We start from the raw sequence: 20,318 nt of genomic DNA, 5'->3' as shown, positions 1-20,318 counted from the left end.
CAGCAGAAAATCTTAAATTTGAATAGAACGCCGCAGGTAAAAAGGGAAGGAGGAAAGAATATTCTAGAAGGAAGACAGTGAAAGAGACACTACGTTGGAAGGGAGGGAGCTGCAGGTCGGGGGCGGGGGGCTCCTCTGCAGGGAATGCAAGGGACACTGCGGAGTCCTGGAGGGTCCGGGTGCTGCACAGCCAGTAAGCCTTGCTGAGAATTTGTTTCTTTATCCCAAGAACAATGGGAATCCAGCTGGAGAGGATTAGCGAAGAAGAGGCGTGGCTTCCATTCTTAAAATGCCCCTCCGGCTGCAATCAGTGTCTGAGGAAAGTGTCTACAAAACTCCAGGAGGGATCATGTGGCGATAGTCCAGGTGAGACGTGATAAAGACAGGTGTTCTTTATACTGGGGTATAAATACCCTGGGAGGTACACAAAGTTTCTGCATGTGGTTTGGGGCAAACGGGCAGCTTTGAAAGACTCACCTTCAAGATCCCTGAATTCCTCACCTAATCTCTCTTAAAGCTGACTAGCCTGAAAACAGGCCCACAGTTTGTAGGGAACAGAACCTAGTTCTCTCACATTGCCCTTCAGCCAAGACCGTTTCCCCGAGTAGAAGTTGGCTGGGGTGCTGCTGGCAGGTGGGGAAACACTCACTCTGTCCTGAAGGGGGCCTGGGAGATGTGCTGCGTCCCCCACTGAGCCCCCTCCCTCCTGCCCCCCAACCTGTGTTCCTCGTCCCACCTGTCACCCCTCCAAGGTCTGGGCTGGCCTTGCCTTGGGGACCCATCAAGAATCGGGCTAGTGTTACAAAATGCGGACCCCTCACTGCAGCTGCTCACAGAGCTTCAAAGGATTCAAGTCGCTCCACTCCTTCCACTACTCTGTTTAGATGGCCTTCTGTCTTGGTCAGCATCGCTGCTGGTCCACGCAGCTTATCTGTGGACCCATTCATTCTCCCTAAGGTACCCCAGTTCCTGTTCCCCATTCCTTTCTCAGGCTGTGGCCACTGCCTTTATTCGGTTACCCTCAAAATTGGACAGGGGCCCGTGAAGAGATGCCCCCCTGGGTCACCTGGGTACCACATCTATTTTTTACCTGTTCCTATTTATGATAGGAGCCCAGGTTCCTCCTGATGATTGCAGTCAATTATGCTTGTAAAGATGGCCTCTCTGTCTTGTCTGCCAGTCTCTTGGCACAAGGACTTTGAAGCCACTGGCCAGGAGGTGTAGCTGACAGTTTATGGGACTCTGTGTATCATGATGGAAGTGTTTCACTCTTAAACCCTAGAATTTTGGAGACAAGAGGGACATATTTACAAAGGAAGGGGTGAAGAAAATGGGGCTACTCTAACTTTCACACCTGGGACCTATATATTCTACCCAATATGGACACAACACTTTATAGTGGTATTTGATTTGGGGTATATGATATGTAATAGAGAATGGCGTCCCATTATCATATGGTATCACCCCCAAGCTTGCACCTTAGCTCTGCCTTCAAGAGGCTACCCCATTACCCTATCAGGTCAGTAACCTTGGGGGTAGTGTGGTATGGGAGAGGATCACTGGATTCCATGGTGGGTGCTCACTCCTCAGGACTTGTGCTGTGATGTGGGTTGCTCCGTCCAACATGACACGGTTCAGACAACTAAACTCCAGCAGGTCCTGGAGGAGAGGTGTTGGCCCAGGTACTACAAGGCAGGAAAAGCAAACCCATAATGAACATACGTATCAAGGCCAAGCGAGGGAAGTTGTTGTCGATTCCAGGGGAATCAACTTGCTACTGAGAGGCTAGTTGACCTCCTCAAATGTTGGTGTTTTACCAGGGGGGCTCAGCATTGGTCTTCATTGTTTTCAGGCTGGATGTTCTGCAGCACCAGTAGTGAATTAGCCATGGAGAAGGGGAAACTTTGCTGTTGGGCCCAACTAGCCTTAATTCTTGACACTGTGGTACTCTGTTTATGTGCTCATTGTTCCAGAGCCAGGGTAACCCAAGAGGGCAGCCAACTGACATCGTCCGGTCTAGCCTTTTTGTTTAAATGGCTACTCGGTATTTTTTCCATGGTGGATGGTCTCCGAGGGACATTAATCCATGGCGGACAGTCTCTGGGGCACATTAATGTGTGATATGAAGACTTGCTTGCTTTTGACCATCCCCATAGATGTCTCTTCTTGCATAGGCCCCGGACCTCTTTGTACACAATATTCCAATCTTTTTCATCCAGGCCCCTAAGTAGCCAAGCCATTTGTCACTGCCAATGAGTCCTTATACATCTTGCCTTGCTTATTTCTCTTTGTATACAATATGGATAAGCAGGTGAGACACCTGGCACTCTGCCCAGTTAGAAGACTTCCCCTCACTACAGGCTTGCGGGGCCAACCCGACGAGGCTGTGATTCAGCAGCAGCTTATTCTTATCCTGCACCCGTGCACTGAGTGGACCCAACTGCATCCAAAACAAGTTCTTGAACATTCACAAGTTTTTAGTGTGCAGTTGTTGAAGGTCCTTTGTCGGCCAAGCCTTTGTTAACTTCTTTCTTGTGCATGTATCAGGCGATGATAAAACTTTACACCTTGAAAATTCTGTAATTCATATTTTGAGCCTGTTTTTGTGTTTATAATTCACCAGAGGCTTCACATTCTGTTCAAGTATGGTGTCTTCTGGTCAACGTCCAGGAAGCAAAGTGAGTTCATCCAGATCTGCCTAGATGCAGACACCAAGACAGGACTAGACATGCAGGAGAATGATAGCGCTGGGTGCTGGTATGGAGTAGGGCATGTGGGTCACGTGTGGATCTGACACCTGTGAAAGGCGGGGGGAGGGAGGGAGAGCTGGGTAGGAGGAATCTTGGGCCACAGGGAAGACCCTTCCAAGTGAAGACTTGAACTAAAGTTGCCAATGACTGCGTGTTGCGTGTTATGGGGAGAGCCCGCCAGGCTTGGTGGTTGTCTCTGAATAACCTGTGGGTGGCGATTGTGGTCATGGATACAGAAGCTGGAGCACCAGCCATTTATGCTTCTGTAGTAGGAAGTCCGAGGGGTGCATTCTCATGGCAACCGCACCAAGGTCCTGTGTGGAACCTCTCTTCCAGCACATGGATGGACACCAGAAGAAACAGCCGTGCTGGAGGCAGATTTCAAAATCAGATGCACCAAGGCTTTGCAGATTACAGTAACGCTTTCTTACTCTTACCAAAAAATTAAACGGAAGCCATAAAATGTCATTTCAATGAGTGTAAGAGTTCAGGGAAGACTTTCTCCAAATCATGTGATGCAGAACCTAGTCCCATGTTTTGCCGGTGCTGATAGGCAATATCAGCACAAAATATCTGCCTAATTTCTGAAATATTCCTAGCTCTCCATGAGTTATTTGTGTAAACCCACATCTGCTCTGCATGAATATAGGAACTTTGCTATATACCCCCCAGATTCTCCTCCCGAGAGCTGATCAAAGCGTCCCGTGATTGGAGAAAGTTGATGCCCTGGGTTTTGTTGACTTCAAAGGGATGAGGTTAGACTCTAATCACTGTGGTGTCTGTTAAAGATTCATTCGGAGTAAACACTCATGAATGTACCTTGGCATGTCAGTTGCTATTTTTAGCCTAAAGTGAGTTTTTGTCTTGTTTTGTTTGTTTGTTTTTTAGAAACTCTCACTGTGTTGCACACATTCTAAGCATGGGAAAATTATTTTTGTGATTGATTATTCGGAAAAAAAATCAGGATTTTCACATGTCCTTTTGGGATGGAGAGGCTATGACTTCTTATGTGCTGCTTTAGGGCATTTGTACTGTGCTTATGAAGTCTCTTACTGCTTGGCTCACAATCTTCCAGTGGATGGTAATGGAAAGTCTTCCTATGTTTTAAGTGGAGACTAAGTGCTTCCTTTGAATAGGTAATCACAGTGGAAGATGAAAAAGAAGAATTATGCCCACAATAAGACGCTAATAAGCCTCAGGAACTACTTGCCATTGCTTTTTCAACTTGAAATCGCCTTTTCGCATCAAATAGCTAAGGGCAGGATACACAGTTTATTTAAGCTTGAAATAAAAATAATAAAGAACTACAGAAGTTTATAAACATATTTAGAAAAGTCAGCATAAATTCTAACATGAATCCAAAAATAAGCAGAACAGAAAAATAAATAAATAAACTAGCCCCAAACTGACGTTTCTTTATTTGAAGTTCTAGCTTCTCGCGGAAACAGTACATGTGATGGATGCTGAAAAATTAGCTGTGGGAAGGAGGTCCTCGCACTTTTCTAACACTTTTCATGAATTGTAACTAAGCCTTGAAATAGTACTAAATTCTGTTGGATGTTGTGCAACCCAAGCATGAAGGCGATGATTTGGAAGTCATTAGAAAGGAGCGTTGGTGCGATGAATAATTGGCTCACCTTATCCCTGAGGGACTTGGAATACTCCTCCACTTGTAATGCCTTGACTGTATCAGACCTTACACTTCTCGAATCCCTTGGGGGCAGCAGCAGGGGGTCGCCTGCCTTCTCGCAGTGTCCAGTTCTCCTTTGTTGGAAAGCACATACTCTCGTCAGCGTGGCCACAACCTAGGGTACCATAGGGCCAAACCCACTTCTGGGGATGGCTCTTTCTTAACTTAAGCCAACCCTAGGGACTGATCCTTCTCTCTAGAGTTGAGTTTGGGCAAGGGTGTGTGGTGCGAACGCAGCCAAGGACGTTAAAGAGAAGATTCGCTGGGTATTTGGGAACTGTTTCTTTGCTTTTACAAAACCCTTCCAGGAGGTAAAGAACCAGTAAAGTCATGCTGTGATGCTCGGATTCAGGACAGCTACCTTACAACTGGGAATATTAGGATGAGAAGCAAAACAAAGAATGGGAAAAGCCACCGTGTTGTTTTGACCTTGAAGAACTTGCTGGACTGTTGAGCTATGGTTTCCATATCAAAAACAAGGGTCAACACTGCAGGTCAATGAACCAGACTTCGATGTGTCCTGCTTCAACAGTGGGAGGCATTGCTGACTCCTGATGACAAAACATCTTGGGGGGGCCCTGAGATACCGTTACGGTTTCTGAGAGTACAGACCTACTTTTTCCAGCAATTGCAATATGAGATATTTATCCAAAGGATACAAAAATGCTGATTCAAAGGGACACACATGCCCCAATGTTTATAGCAGCACTATCAACAATAGTCAATGGAAAGAGCCCAATGTCCGTCAACTGACAAATGGATAAAGAAGATGTGGTATATATATATATATATATATATATATATATATATACACACACACACATATATATGATGAAATATTATGTATTATTATAATATATATTATATATGTATTATATACAACGGAATGGAAAGAATGAAATCTTGCCATTTGCAACAACGTGGATGAAACTAGATGGTATTATGATAAGCAAAATAAGTCAGGCAGAGAAAGATAAATGTCATATGATTTCTCTCATATGTGGAATTTAAGACACAAAACAGATGAGCATAGGGGAAGGAAAGGAAAGATAAGATAAAATCAGAGATGGAGGTCAAACATAAGAGACTCTTAAATACAGAGAACAAACTGAGGATTGTTGGAGAGGAGGCAGGTGGGGGGTGGGCTACATGGGGGATGGGCATTAAGGAGGGCACTTGTTAGGATGAGTACTGGGTGTCATGTATAAGGGAGGGATCGCTGGGTTCTGTTCCTGAAACTAAGACTGTATGGTAATGTTAACTCACTTGAATTTAAATTTAAGAAAAGAAGAAAAAACCCACAGGTTTTGTATTAATATTACAGCATCATTTGCCTTTTTACTCTCTTTGTTGCATAAGGGTATATATATATGCTAGGTGTTTTCCAAAGTTTCCATGACCTTTGATATAACAACAGACTCATTTAGGAGCAGATATAAGAATCCAATTTCTTTTTATTCAGCCAGGCATTAAAAGAATTTTTTAAAATGTCAAACAATGCCCATCTTAGCAAGGAATGTTTTGTTTTTTAGTTATTTTTCATACGCATATGTTATTTATGCTACCATGTAATAGATGTCTTATTAATTGCAAATAGCTTCATAAATATTTACAATCTTTTCTATGCTCTATTATCTAACACTGAAGGTACTAGTAGATAGAATCGACATAAACGAGAGCTTTTTGGAATTATCAGTGATTTTGTAAGGGTATAAAAGTCACCTGAGACCCAAATATTTGGGCATTGTAGACCAAACATATACTTTTTAAGTGGAAAAAAAAATCTTAAAATTCATTTACAGTAGCTCGAGATCCTCATTTGACAACAAAAAATTCATACCAAAATTAAGGCATTTGTCCAAGTTTCCATGGGTTCTTGGTGCTATCTAGGACCCAAAGCGTGCCGATCCGACTTCCAAGTCTACATCCTACCAGGTACCACTGTTATTGGTGGTAAAGATGTTGGCATTAGAGTCTACTGTAGTTAGGTGGACATTGGTTGAACTTTACCCAATGTCCTGGTCATTCAGAGAATCTGCTGTGTCACTGTTCCAACATAGGATGGTCATGTCTGTGTCTCATAAATCCAAACCCTGTAAGACTTTAGATAATTGACTTCATTTCACTGGACTGCTCAGAATATGGTGATGATTCTTCTTTTATTGTTATTTTTTCTCTAAGGTTTGGCCTCCAGATCTGTCCCAATTCGATCTCGAGCATTTGAGGCGGTCTTAAAGGTGACAGCGCTCAGAAGGCAGGAAAGCATGCCATTGCCAGCAGTTACCTCCTTCTGCAGCTCGACTTGACCTGTAACCTGCATCATTATAAAATTCATATTCATTTATTCCTCACTATGAAGCTAATACTGAGCTGTAACTTGGAGAAGTTACCTGCTATTTTTTTGATGTTTAATGTTTATTTATTTTTGAGAGAGAGAGAGAGAGACGGAGCATGAGCAGGGGGGAGGGTGAGAGAGAGAGGGAGACACAGAATCGGAAGCAGGATCCAGGCTATGAGCTGGCAGCACAGAGCCCGACGGGGGCTCTAACTCACAAACTGTGAGATCGTGACCTGAGCCAAAGTCGGATGCTTAACCGACTGAGCCACCCAGGTGCCCTGCAGGCGCACCTGCTATTAATTAAACTGATTAATGTGACTATTAGACTCAGTTAAAAATACTTTTTAATTTTACAACAGTGTGGCTTCCTACAGACTTAGAAAACAAGAAAGAACAAAACAATTAACACATAGGGAAAAACAAGAAGGGTGCTGGGATTCCATTCCCAGCCTTATGCAGTGGTCCAAAGTAACTACCAGTTTGCATTCCCCACTGTGTACTCAGCACATCTCCACCTTTGATTTGCAGGACTTGGGGAACTGATTTTTGGTGGAGAAGAATGCTTAAGACTGCAACAGATACAGATACAAGAAGGAAGATGTGGGAGAAGCCCGGGAAGAGGGCTGGACCCAGTGGACAGAGCAAGTGTTGGGTGAACACAGAGACCCTGTCTCTTATCTGAGCTAGTTAGTATTTGCTTTGATTGTGACTATGTAAAGCATGATCCGTTATTTCAGTATTAGAAATAGAACAGTTTTTATTCTAGAAATAGAAATACAATATTTCAGTATTCTATTCATCTGCTCAGCTGTATTGAACACACCTTGGGTATTCAAGAAACTTTTTTTTTTTTGAAAGAATAAATCAATGCTGGGGCACATGGGTGGCTCAGTTGGATTTAAGTGTCCGACTCTGGATTTCGGCTCAGATCATGATCCCAGGGTCCTGGGATCGAGCCCTGCGTTGACATCCCTGCTAAGCGAGGAGCCTGCTTAAGGTTCTGTTTCTCTTTCTCTCACGTTTTCCCCAGCTCTCCCTCTCTCTCTCTCTCTCTCTCTCTCTCAAAAAGAAGGAGAAGGAGGACGAGGAGGAAGAGAAGGAGGAGGGGGAGGGAGAGGGGGAGGACGAGGAGAAAACAATGCTACTGGAGGCAGAACAGTTTCCCAAGCGTCCACATGTATCCATGGACCAATCTCCAGGACCTATGGGTTGTTATCTTCATGGCAAATGAGGCTTTGTGGATGCAATCAAATTAATCTCCCTGAGATGGGGAGATTATCCTGGATTATCTAGGTGGGCCCAGGGTAATCACAAGAGTCCTCATAAGAGGGAGAGGTGACAATGGCAGAGGTCCAAGCATGATGCGAGAAGGACCCAATTCGTCATTGCTGGCTTTGCAGATGGAGGAAGGGAGCCATGAGCCGTGGGAGGCGGAAGCCTCCGGAAACAGCAGAGATAAGACACAAGGTTCTTCCCTAGAGCCTCCCAAAGCAGCCATCCCAGACAGAGCAGCAGAGACACTCCTAGTGTGGCCCAGCGGGTCCCTGTCAGACTCTGACTTACTGAACAGTTAGATGGTAAATTTATGTTCTTTCGAGCCACTAAGTTTGTAGTAATTTGCTATAGCAGCCACAGGAAAAGGATACAGTGTTTAATAAATATTTATTGAAATTGAACCCCAAAAGCTTGCAACTATATAATATGCGATGCACTAAACATCCCTAGGAGGAGAAGAGTTTTAATGCCAGAGGGTCTAGTCATTAATTTCCTGAACGTCACGTTTCAGGGTAGAAGAGGAAAGGTAGGGCTCAATTTAAGATTCAGATGGGAGAAAATTTCCCAATTAGGAGACATGGCAGTCAAGCTGAAGAATCAATTTCCTTGAAGCATCTCCTGGAATAATGTTCGGAAAAGACAAAATATTAGGCAGGACATAAGTTACTGCGTTTCCATTGCCTTAATACCTTCTTTCAACTCATGTCTCTGCAGTGCATTAAAAAGTGGCTTAAAGCCCATTTAGTTAGTGGCTTTCCTTCTGTGATGTATTCCTTGGGAAGCCTCACTACCCTTTTCTGGTTCGTGACTCCTCTGACCAGGTAAGCCTCTGCTTTCAAGAGCTCTGCATAAGAAATAGTGTTTAATTTTGTTTTGTTTTTTTTTTTTAACGTTTATTTAGTTTTGAGAGACAGAGACAGAGCAGGGGAGGGGCAGAGAGAGAGGGAGACACAGAATCTGAAACAGGCTCCAGGCTCCAGGCTGTCAGCACAGAGCCCGATGGCAGGACTCGAACTCATGAACCCTGAGATCATGACCTGAGCCAAAGTCAGCAGTTAACCAACTGAGCCACCCAGACACCCCAAAAGATAGTGATTTTTATTAAAAAAGTATTTTGCAACATAGAAGGCATGTTTGTTCTCCTAATTTAAGTGTCTGATGAGAAAATTGAAGGATGCTACATTGTTTCCAGCCAAGATTACTTTTATGAATCTAATTCTGATACATGGTCATAGAAACTTGATTTAACACTGCAATCTATGTCATTGTAAATGCTTTTCTTAAACCTCCAAGAATAGTGTATTACTAAAAACCCTTAATTTTTGCTAATAGCCATATAGATCTAATGTTCTATAACTAGATTTGGAGAAATAGTACAATTCTTTCTTTTGGGGCAAAAAAAAAGGTATGTTACTTTATTATCTTTTGGTTTCTAAAAATAGGCTGGAATTAAATGTCATGTACCTTTGGAATTCATTTTATAAATATACTTGGTAACTAGGAAACTCACATTGTCATTATTTATAATCTAGGAATTCTTTCCATGGTAACTGTTATAAGGTCACAATTATGAAGCCACATGGAGGCTCAGAGGCTATTTGAGAATTCACCAAAAAAAGCCTATTCATAGGAGGTGGCAATGTCTGATGTTCAGATCACTAGATTAATGAGGTGAGGGCTTACGGACTTACATGAGTGGTTGCACCTATGGTTCAGCCTGGTCTTCTCTGCCTTGGACCTTCTTCTTCTTCTCCTTCTTTTTTAATATTTACACATTTTTGAGACACAGAGAGAGACAGAGCATGAGCAGGGGAGGGGCAGAGAGAGAGGGAGACACAGAATCCGAAGCAGGCTCCAGGCTCTGAGCTGTCAGCACAGAGCCCGATGTAGGGCTGGAACTCACGAACTGTGAGATCATGACCTGATCTGAAGACGGATGCTTAATGAACTGAGCCCCTACCTTGGACCTTCTTTTGGCCAGGAAATATTGCCAATGGTACCAAGGCTCATTCTGCAGCCTTGGAGATGCCATGTGCCATTTATAGCATTTTCTCCTTCTTGTGACATCACATGTAGGTTAATCAAATTGCTACATACTGGGGCTGCCAGAGCCCAAGATTTGAGGCAGAAGTCCATCTGAGGGCTCGGTCTACACAACTTCAAGTATGGTCTTCGGAGTATGTCCCAGAGCCTTGCTAGGCAGCTCCCTAGGGAGCCCCAAGCAACAAGTGCCCGTGGTCAGCTTTGCTCCAATCCCACAAGAGCTGGGGCCGGGCCCTTCACGAACCACACAGATAACACTTGCTCCGAGATGCCTTCGTGGTTTGTCCATCCCAATGGGAGACCCAGCTTCTTGTCACAAACCCATCAACCCTTGCAGAGCCAACATCAACCTGAGCCCCCTGAGTCATGGGAAGGAGGCTGTGCCTGGACTGTACAGGGACATCAGAAGATCCAGGGGTCTAAACGTGATGGAATGATGGAAGGGTGTTGCTGTTCTTAGAACCAGATTGGCTAAGGAGGACTTAACACCCATTTTGTATATGACAGGAAGGAAAAACATTGGTGTCATCAAACACTACAAAGAAAAATGATGTGAATTAAGAATTTAGAGAATAAAATCTATTAAAATCTAGCTCCCATAAATGGCAGAAAGCCATACAACTTCGGCAACGTCTTCTTGAGGGTAAATCACACGCTTCATGAGATTCGTTCACACGGTTTCATACAATTCGCTGTAGCTGCCTGACCCAGCTTGGCCCGCAAAAGTTTGTTATTCAAAGGCCATCAAAAAGCAGCTTAAATAAATACCAATATGAAGAAAGGGGAGTAGGCAATACCTTACTTATAATTAAGTAACAATAAATAGAAAGGAGATGCTATATTATTTTAGTCTTTCAGATCAGCAAAGACTGAGAAGTCGGTATTTCACAATGTATAAGGATGTGGGACAAGCGTCTTACCTGCCTTGGGTGGGTGTGAAACTCGGCAGACTCTGTTGGAAGAGCGTTTTTGGGAATACCTAACAATATGAAAGACAGATTTCCTTTGACCTGGCAGTTTCATGTTGTGACCTTGTATATTTGTTTTATTTTCTTAGTTTTTAACATTTTTATTTACTTCTGAGAGAGGGAGACAGAGTGTGAGTGGGGGGGAGCAGACAGAGAGGGAGACACAGAATCGGAAGTAGGCTCCAGGCTCCGAGCTGTCAGTACAGAGCCGGATGCGGGGCTCGAACTCACCAACTGTGAGATCATGACCTGATGCACGCTTAACCCACTGAGCCACCCAGGTACCTTGTGACCTTGTGTATTTGTATGAAGGATTTACTTTGTAGCATTGTTTGAAATACTGAAAGTGCAAACTCGGTAAGTGTCTATCCACATGAATTCCTTAGTTAAATGATGGCACATCTGGAAAGTAGAGCTGTTTTTTTTAAAAAATAAGACAGATAAATCTGTGCAAGTATGGAAATTTATTCGAGATATGGTGTAACTTTTAAAAGATGCACAACACTGCACAGGATAAACTCTCATCTGTACCATAAAACAAAGAGAAAAAATATATATATATGTATCGGTGTTCACAGACGTAGAAACCTCTGAAACACACATAAGAAACTGTTCGTGCTAGTTTCTTCCAAGATAGTGAATGAGACAAGGTGGCCTTTTCATTATACTTCTACTTGACTCTGCAGGGGGAAAAGCATACCATGTACACCTGTTGCTTTCAATTGCAAAACTAATTAACTAAAGTTTCCCATTTACTGGAAGCATGCCAGGATGCAGCTAAAAGAAACGGTAACATTAGGAGACCAATTTCAAAAACTATATACTAGTTAGTGTTACTACTTTCAGTAAGCAGCCAAATAAAATGCAAAGAGCTACATACGCATCCACTGAAGATTTGTCTGTAGTAGCAGAACGATTTTATAAGTAAAAGAAGACAAGGACTTTCGGCTGCCATACAGTAACTGGTAGAAGTAACTACGAAGCTGCACAAAATCGCAGAGGCAACTATTTCCAGCTGCAGCGGACAGCGCAAGTGCAGAACGGGGTTGCCCCAGAAAAGAGACACACGGTGGTCCTGGGTCAACCACCTTTCTGCCCACAGCCCCTTGGTGGACCAAAGGCAAGGAAGGGAGCCCCAGGGGACCGGGGGGGGGGCTGCTTCCGAGTGGCTGGAATTTGGGGACAGGACCCAGGGGAAGGAGCGTGTGCAGTGTAAGAGCTCCAGAAAGTGCCCAGGGTCTGTGAGCAAAGGCAAAGTGATGCTGTTGGGCGGGGAGGCGGGGAGGGGGGGGGGGTGGGCTGGAGGGGTGGAGGGGTGGCTGGGTCTGGGAAAGGGCAGCTCCGGGAAGCTGTTGGCAGTGGGGGATGCTGCAGACAGAGAGAAAGTGCCCCACACTGGCCCCAGGGCACTCGGCCACCACCCAGGCCAGGGTGCTGCCTTAGCCAGCCGGAGCCTCTATCCCAAAGTCCCACCGATTGGATGGCTTCAACAACCATCATTTGTCTCTCATGGCTCCGGACGCTGGAAGTCTGAGCTCAGGTGCCAGCATGGTCCGGTTCTGGTGGGGGCTTTTGGGTCCTGTCCCCACATGGCCCCCTCCTTGGTGTGTGCAAGCAGAGAGGGGGCTCTCCCGTCGCACCCACTTGACCTCATCTAAACCTAATTACCTCCCAAGAGCCTCATCCCCCAACGCCCTCACATTGGGAGGTAGGGCTCCAACATACTAATTTGGAAAGGACCTATCCAGCCCCTACCAGATATTCCCCATGTTACATTAAACGAAACGTGTGTGTATGTGAGAGAGACAGAGAGCAATCTGGAAATAAACCACCTGAAATGCTAGTAATGTTTACGCCTGGATGTTCTCTAAGATCAGGTACAGGAATTTTCCAAAAGGCACCTCCTTTCTGCTTTGGGGACTTCACAAGTGCTGTTTCTTCTGCCTGGGATGCTGTGTCCCCATTAGTCATTAGAAAATGATACTCAAACCGCGGTGAGATGCCACCTCACAACCAATAGCACAGCTCTTCTAAAAGTCTGTCAATAAATCATTGTGAGGGTGTTGATTCACAGAAACTCTCGCATTGCTGGCTGGAGCCTAAAATGGTAGGGCACAGTGGAGAATGACTTGGGAGTTTCTTAAAAGTTGAACAAATATCTACTGTACCGGCCAACAATTCTGCTCCTCAAAGAAAGGAAACCAATGACCACGGTAAGTTTTCTACAAAAACGTTTGCAAAAGATGTATCCGTAATCACCCAGACCTGCAAATACGCATCAACATCTGGGGATCACATCAGCATCCAGGGAGGCAGACCTCTGGAGGGCTGGGGGCTCCAAGGTTGGTGATTACCTGACTTTCCGCCCGATTAAAATTGTTTACCGTGTGCACGTATTTGATTTGAAAATGTTCAACTAAATATAAATTGCCCACAGCACAGAGCAAGCCAGGGTTTAAATAAGGAAAATCTTACAATATCATACTATGTTTTCAAGCCAATTTTGGATTCTCTTTGAATCAGCAAATTCATGTTTAGAAATGTATCTGTGGGATAACAAGAATGTTCTTTTAGAGGACTATTCACAATAGCAAAAAATTAGAGGCTATTCCAATATCCCGAAGCAGGGGTCTGGGTGTATCGATGACAGCATATCCTTACAAGCACAGTTTTGCAAGCCACTCCGGTCACGTTGAAGAAGAATGTTCAACCATACGCAACGACTCTCCCCATATTGTAAGTAAACGATGTGCATTCGTGTGTGAGGTCAGGAAGGGTGTGTTGTGAAATGCTAATAATGAACACGCCCCCATTTTCTCTATGAGCGTGTCTGGATTTTCCAACAGGTCTCCTTTCTGCCTTAGTTCTTGGAAAGCTGAGTCCTGATGATGCAAGCTCACAGGACGGACTCCTCTTCAACCTTCAAACCCCCAGGCTCAGTTACCTACAGCCAGACCTCTTCCCAACTGGCCCCCAGCCCGGCCTGCCCCCAACACCACCCTGAGTCAGGGCTCTGTGTTCTTGACTCACATACCACTTTCCTGCATTTCTAATTCTGCAGTTATTTAGTCTGCGTCTGATGCCCTCCCCACTCTCTTTCGTCGGAGGCTGGGGATCCGTGTTGACAACCACTGTGTACCCAGTAGGCAGGTCACACGTGGCACATGATAAGGACTCCGCACATACTTGCCCAACGAGGGAAGGAAGAGACAAGCGAGCCAAGCCACACACAGCAAGGGCAGGTGAGGGCAGGTGAGGGCTGGTCACAAAGTCACCAGCACTGAACCCACAGGCACAGGACCAAAAGCAACCTCTGTATTTCTAGCAAATCCGTGTTTTTCACAAGTTCTCTCTAGTTTGGATGTGGGAGCAATGTAATCAAATTTGTCGTACTCGGTAGGATTCGACCAGCTTCTTGGGCACCCGATGACCCTAGAATAGTGTCTGGCATGTCCTTGGCATTCAATGAACGTTCTTTGGAAAACTGAAGTTGGTCTGTTTAGAGCAATTGCTCAGTCTTTCATATTCCCTCCCCTTCCCCTGGCAGACTCCCCAGGAGATGCTGAGATGCTCACTGAGTCGAGTTTGGTAAGGATGCTGGTCTTTACACTGCCTCCTCTTCCTCCAGTTTCTAGAGGGATGTCGCTTGTACCCCCGGGTGATGGGACCTCTACTGCCCAGCCACAGGCTGGTCAACTCCTGCTTTGTTCTCCCCCAGCTCAGCTCTGAGTCTGCGTGAATGAGCCGTCTTGACTCTTGCTGGCCTGCAGGGTCCCGAGGGACCCACAGTGCTGTGCGCCGAGCCCTAGGCTGGAGGTCTGCGGGGAGGTCCCACTGCAGGCTTAGCTCCCCTCAGGGCAGGCTCCTCAGCTGACTCAACTTTCTCAACACCACCTGGCAGGATCTAGGAACTTTTGGTCCCTTCCTTTCCTGGGACTGCTCTTGGGAGAGCCCAGCTGCTGACTGGCTCACCGTGGCGGAACCCCATTGAGATATATTATTCCCATGCCTGGGAAGCAGTGTGTAATACCTCAGAGAATAAAGTCCTTACAATGGTCCTTTTCCAAGCTAAAAAAAAAAAGAAAGAAAGAAAGAAAGAGAGAGAAAGAAAGAAAGAAAGAAAGAAAGAAAGAAAGAAAGAAAGAAGAATGGGTGTGTTGAAGGGGGAAAAACAGATGTTAGGACATATACATTTTTTTGTCCGTAAGTAATGCGTCAAATTTAGATTAGAAACTATACGTGAAGCACAAATCCCAATGGCATGGATGCTATGATAAGGTCAAGGCTGAAGTCTCTCTTACGGCTGAAGTGTATTTGGATACAATGAATGGAAAGAAAGATGAACCGACCTCTCCGTCTCCATGTGTGTGCACGTATGAGTGTGCACGAGTGTGCATGTGTGTGCTGTGGTGTGGCTGAGACCTCCCCACAGCTATGGAACCAGATGAGAGGGACATTTTGAGATGCTTACTTTTTAAAGCCCTCCTTTAATGAAGGCCACAAAACACCTGAACACAAAATACCAAGCAGTGAGAAAATTAAAGTAATCCAGCAAGCAAGACACTAGTGTTGCCCCAACAACAAAAAAACGTCAGAAAAGGCCATTTAGAATACATCTCACAAATAAACCATAATTTCTCTGTTTTTAAGTTTTGTTTATTTATTTTGAGAGAGAGAGAGAGAGAGAGAGAGAGAGAGCAGGGGAGGGGGCAGAGAGAGAGGGAGAGGCAGGGAATCCCAAGCAGGTTCCACACTCTCAGCACAGAGCCCAATGCGGGGCTCGAACTCCCAAACTGTGAGCTCATGACTTGAGCCGAAACCAAGAGATGGACGCTCCGCTGACTGAGGCACCCAGGTCCCCCCATAAACCCTGATTTCTGTTTGTATTCACAGGTTTATCTTCTAGGAGGCAAAGCTACTTGAGACATTAAAGCAAATGGCGCTGCTGTTCAGAGGTGCCCGGCTGCTTTATTTAATCAGCTTATCTAATGAAACTGAAGAATTAATTGGTGGCATGCAGAGGTGACAGATAATGCTGGTGGTCAGCCACGTAAGGAGACCTTCCCACGCGCCCCTGGCCATGAATCCCAGCTCCTGTCAACACAGCTCCATTGGCCTTATTTCCCATGCCACCTCTGTTTGCTGGGACGGATAAGTTACAGAAGAAGGATGAGAACTCAAGCCCGGAACAGAAGCAAAGAATGACAGTGTTTCTTTTGTTGTTGCTGTTGCACTTTCGTCGGTAATCTCTCCTCCCTCTCCCTTGTTCTCAGTATGTACCCACGCACCCATACGTATGTCCATGTGTTATGCATACATAATGTATACGCATTATATATAGCTGTATATATAATGTGCCTTACAATTCCAAAATATTTTCACATACATTACTTATTTATTTTATATTTTTGCAAATGCTTGCTTTGGAAGATAAGGCAGGGATCAATTTATTTGTTATTTATAATTAACCAACTAGTAAGAACAAAAACACGAGGACAAGTTGCACAGCATTCAAAATTAAGTAGTGGGGCACCTGAGGGGCTCAGTGGGTTAAGCGTCTGACTTCAGCTCAGGTCACGATCTTGCGGTTCGTGGGTTCGAGCCCAGTGTCGGGCTCTGTGCTGACAGCTTGGAGCCTGGAGCCTGCTTCAGATTCTGTGTTTCCCTCTCTGTCTGCCCCTCCCCTGCTTGAGCTCTCTCTCTATCTCTCTTTCAAAAATAAGTAAACATGAAAAAATAAAAAAAGTCAGTAGTAATAAGGCTGAAAAGAATAGCACAGAATGAAAGGAAAATTAAAAATTGATTCAGCTAAACAAAACTGAGGATGTCAAAAAGTTTGAATAGAAAATGTAATATTACCTAAGAATTCCAAGGTTTTAAAAATTCTCACTGCGTAATGAGAGGAAACCATAGAAGATATTGGTTGTGTTTTCCGTACACACAGGGGGACTTAGAGCTATTTTAAGGTTGCATGACCAACAGGCATCTGACTCTCCGCTCAGACCTGGGTCTCTGGATTGGGACATTCATACTCTTTCCAACCAACTCTGTAGTGAGGCTCGGTGCTAAACAACTAGCTATTGGTGTAGGTGAGTCTACTCCTCAAAAAGAGAAACCAGCTGAGTCTTGATAACCCAGTGCACCGTTGCAATAATGTAGAATGTCTTCTAGCTCAAAGCAAACCTATGTGACTGAGTTGCATACCATGGAGTTGGTCAGGGTGACGGGCATTGCTTTGGACAATGGCCGATGTGATTGGCTTGGGACAGCCACGTTCTGATTCGTGGTAGACCAGTAGACAATGCACTGAGGAAAATTGAAATGTTTCAATGGCAAGAAATGCTCATCGTCTCTGGGCGTCATTGATGTCCTAGGCATGGAAGCATTCATGAGCAAACTACAGACACCTGCCCGACAGACTGATGATTTGTCCACCCAGAACAATGCAAACGTGGCCGTAGGAAGCATGGTCGTGCTGTCCCACACTTGCCTGGGGAACATCCCCACTGGAGCATGTATTGTGCAAACCCTGGGATAGGTGATCAGAGGCTGTGGTTTGCCCTAAAATAGCAGGTGCTTCTTCGGACGTGGCCAGACACAGAAAACTTAGTGCACTTGCCCAAAGGCTGAGCGCTTCCAGACTGGGATGAATCCACAATATGAAGGCAAGCTTCCAGCTCATTCTCCTCTGCTCCGGGCACTCCAAAGACCACACACTTTCAACGGCTGGTGACGGCTGATGACAGGAATGATCAGGACTCACGTTCTCCCGCTGTCAAAGAGTTTCCCCAAGCTCTTGTCAGCAGTCCTAGCTCAGCCCTCTTTCCAGGTGTCTTCTCATCTTTCAGTTAACTCCAACCCAACTCCTCCTGGAACAGCGGACTCAAACGGATCCATGCGAGGGCCCTTTTTTCTCTGAAAATATGTGTTTTTTTTATTCCCAGCCCCCTGGAAGTCCATTCTTATTTGGTTTGTTATTTTGTTGAAGATGGATTAGCAGGGGTCCTTGCGTGCACGAGACTGGTCTCCGCTGGATAAGGGGTCATTTTCTTCAAGAGGCATCTTCCAAGAAGGGTTTCAGCAGCCAGGATGTGCCCTCTGGAAAGGAGTGCCTATTGTTGTGAAATTCTCTCTTTTTACGCCTTTTAAGAATTCCGTCATTTTTTCCATCTACACAGATATGTGGACTTATTCATTGTGCATTTCTTTCCATGTCGTTTAATAGCATTGAAACTCAGACTTCAGCTTAGGTCATGATCTCACAGTTTGTGGTTTCGAGCCCCGTGTCGGGCTCTGTGCTGACAGCTCGGAGCCTGGAGCTGCTCATGCTGTGTCTCTAAAAAATAAATAAATGTAAAAAAAATTTTTTTTTAAATATTTATTGTAGTGAAGTAAGAATTTAATTCACTAGGTTGATATGCTTTTAAATACCAATAGCTTTCCCTCTCTCTCTGCCCCTCCCCCGCTCATGCTGTGTCTCTAAAAAATAAATAAATATAAAAAAAGTAAAAAAAAATATTTACCTTAACGTAGTAAGAATTTAATTCACTATGTTGATATGCTTTTAAATATGAATAGCTTTATGATAATCCAGTGTTAATTTTCTAAAGAAAGGCAGACACTTGATTGATAAAGTATGTATAGCAATTTACACGGTATGCTCACTACAGCAGGGCACATGAGAAAAGCAGTGAAATGGGGCCACAACTCTGAAAAGAAAACCAGAAAGGAAAATCCAGAGGGAAATAACCCAAAAAGTAACCTCTGTGGGGTCACATGGTGTGAATACTACCTGACTTGTTTTCTTTTGTCCCTTCTAGTTTTTTGGCGAGAGGATACTGTCCCGTGAGAGAAAAGTCTCATTAACAATTACGCTCGGTTTGTCACTGATGAGAACGTGTCAGCAGATCAGGACAGCATAAACCTGCCAGTACGGATCAGGAAGCCCCGTCACTGACGTAGCCGTAATAATTCAGGCCACTTCGCGTTACAGGTTATGTGTCCACACGTTTATGCTCTTAGGTCCCAGCTGCCAGCTGTCAGGGAGTCGGGAGCCCTGTTCGCGACCGCTGGCCTGTCCTCCCCCATCACCTCGGCTGCACCTGCACCCGGCGGGGGACGGGAGCCTCGGACAACCTGGCCCCGGGCCTTGCCTCCTGTCCTGGACTCCAGCCTCCCTGCCTGTGTCCGTTTTGTGTCTATGTGGCCCCAGGAAACAAGCCCAAGTCAGCTCTTCAGAGAGGCTGACGTATCTAAAGACAGTTCTCGAAACATTCTGAATTTCCTCTTTGCCTGGTCCTTCCTCCCCGGAAATGGGATGATTCAAAACTTCCCCACCACACTTCGGTCTCTAGCAGGGACCCGCATTTGGAGGGGGTCTAATGCAGGAAGGCCCCTCTTTCCACTTCCACTGTAGGCAGCAAAGGTGTGTGTGGGTTCTGTCTCTGCCGACCAGCTGTGGCCACCTGGGGTCTGACCTGGGGGCAGGGGGTGGGAGGCCGTCTCTCTCTGTCCCTACTCCTTCCTCAATGTCTCTCTGCCTCTCTCTGTCTCTGTCTCTATCTCTCTCTGCAGAGGCAGCGTTGAACTTCCAGCAACGAGAATCTCCATGGAGCTGCTGTTCTGACAAGTTCTGGAAGGTGTGGTTTGAGGCGCTGTTCCTGGACTCTTAGCTCCAAGCCTGGGCTTAAAGCTGTTTCACTGGTTCTGTGAACGCCACGATACGCTGTCCACAAATTCATTTATTTTAGGGACACCGGCAGGAACCAGTTTCTACTGTTTGCAGGTAAGGACTCCAACTAGTAATTCGCTGTAAGGAAGAGCCTCCCAAACTTTCTCTATTCAAAGCATCCGAAATGCTGTAGTGTTTTTCACAGCATGCTGAGGCCAAAAGAAATGTCTGACAGTATGTATTTGTTAAATTCATATGGGTACTTAAATTTATTAAACAGGTTCAAACATCTTAATGAGTATTTACACCCTAACAACTTAGTCGTCATATGAAAAATAATGTAGCTATACTGAAAGCAAAAGTATGGATTTCGCTCTTACCTAAGCACAGTCACTTACCGCAGGACGCGTGCACCTGTTGGCCACTGAACAACCCGTTTAATCTTGGACTGGACTGAGTGCAGTCCCCTCCTTTCCCATTGGCGTTGATGTTCCTGTACAACCTTTTTATCCTCGTGAGAGCCAAAAATCTGGTTTACTGAGGTATGACGTCATCCCATGAAAAGTAACGTGATGTAATGTTG

At 45.1% G+C, this 20,318-nt stretch overlaps 1 long non-coding RNA gene across 1 annotated transcript; it reads left to right on the top strand.

Moving 5' to 3' along the window:
• The first annotated feature begins 9,622 nt into the window (after nt 1–9,622).
• Nucleotides 9,623–19,997, top strand: LOC128316180 (uncharacterized). Its single transcript, XR_008299772.1, has 3 exons — nt 9,623–9,724; nt 18,885–18,994; nt 19,639–19,997. It is a non-coding gene; the product is annotated as an uncharacterized LOC128316180 (long non-coding RNA).
• Nucleotides 19,998–20,318: the final 321 nt, after the last annotated feature.

This window comes from Acinonyx jubatus, chromosome A1, assembly GCF_027475565.1.
Source record: "Acinonyx jubatus isolate Ajub_Pintada_27869175 chromosome A1, VMU_Ajub_asm_v1.0, whole genome shotgun sequence".
NCBI lineage: Eukaryota > Metazoa > Chordata > Mammalia > Carnivora > Felidae > Acinonyx > Acinonyx jubatus.
The sequence above is the reverse complement of the archived record's forward strand: the minus strand, read 5'-3'. Positions and strand labels throughout refer to the sequence as shown.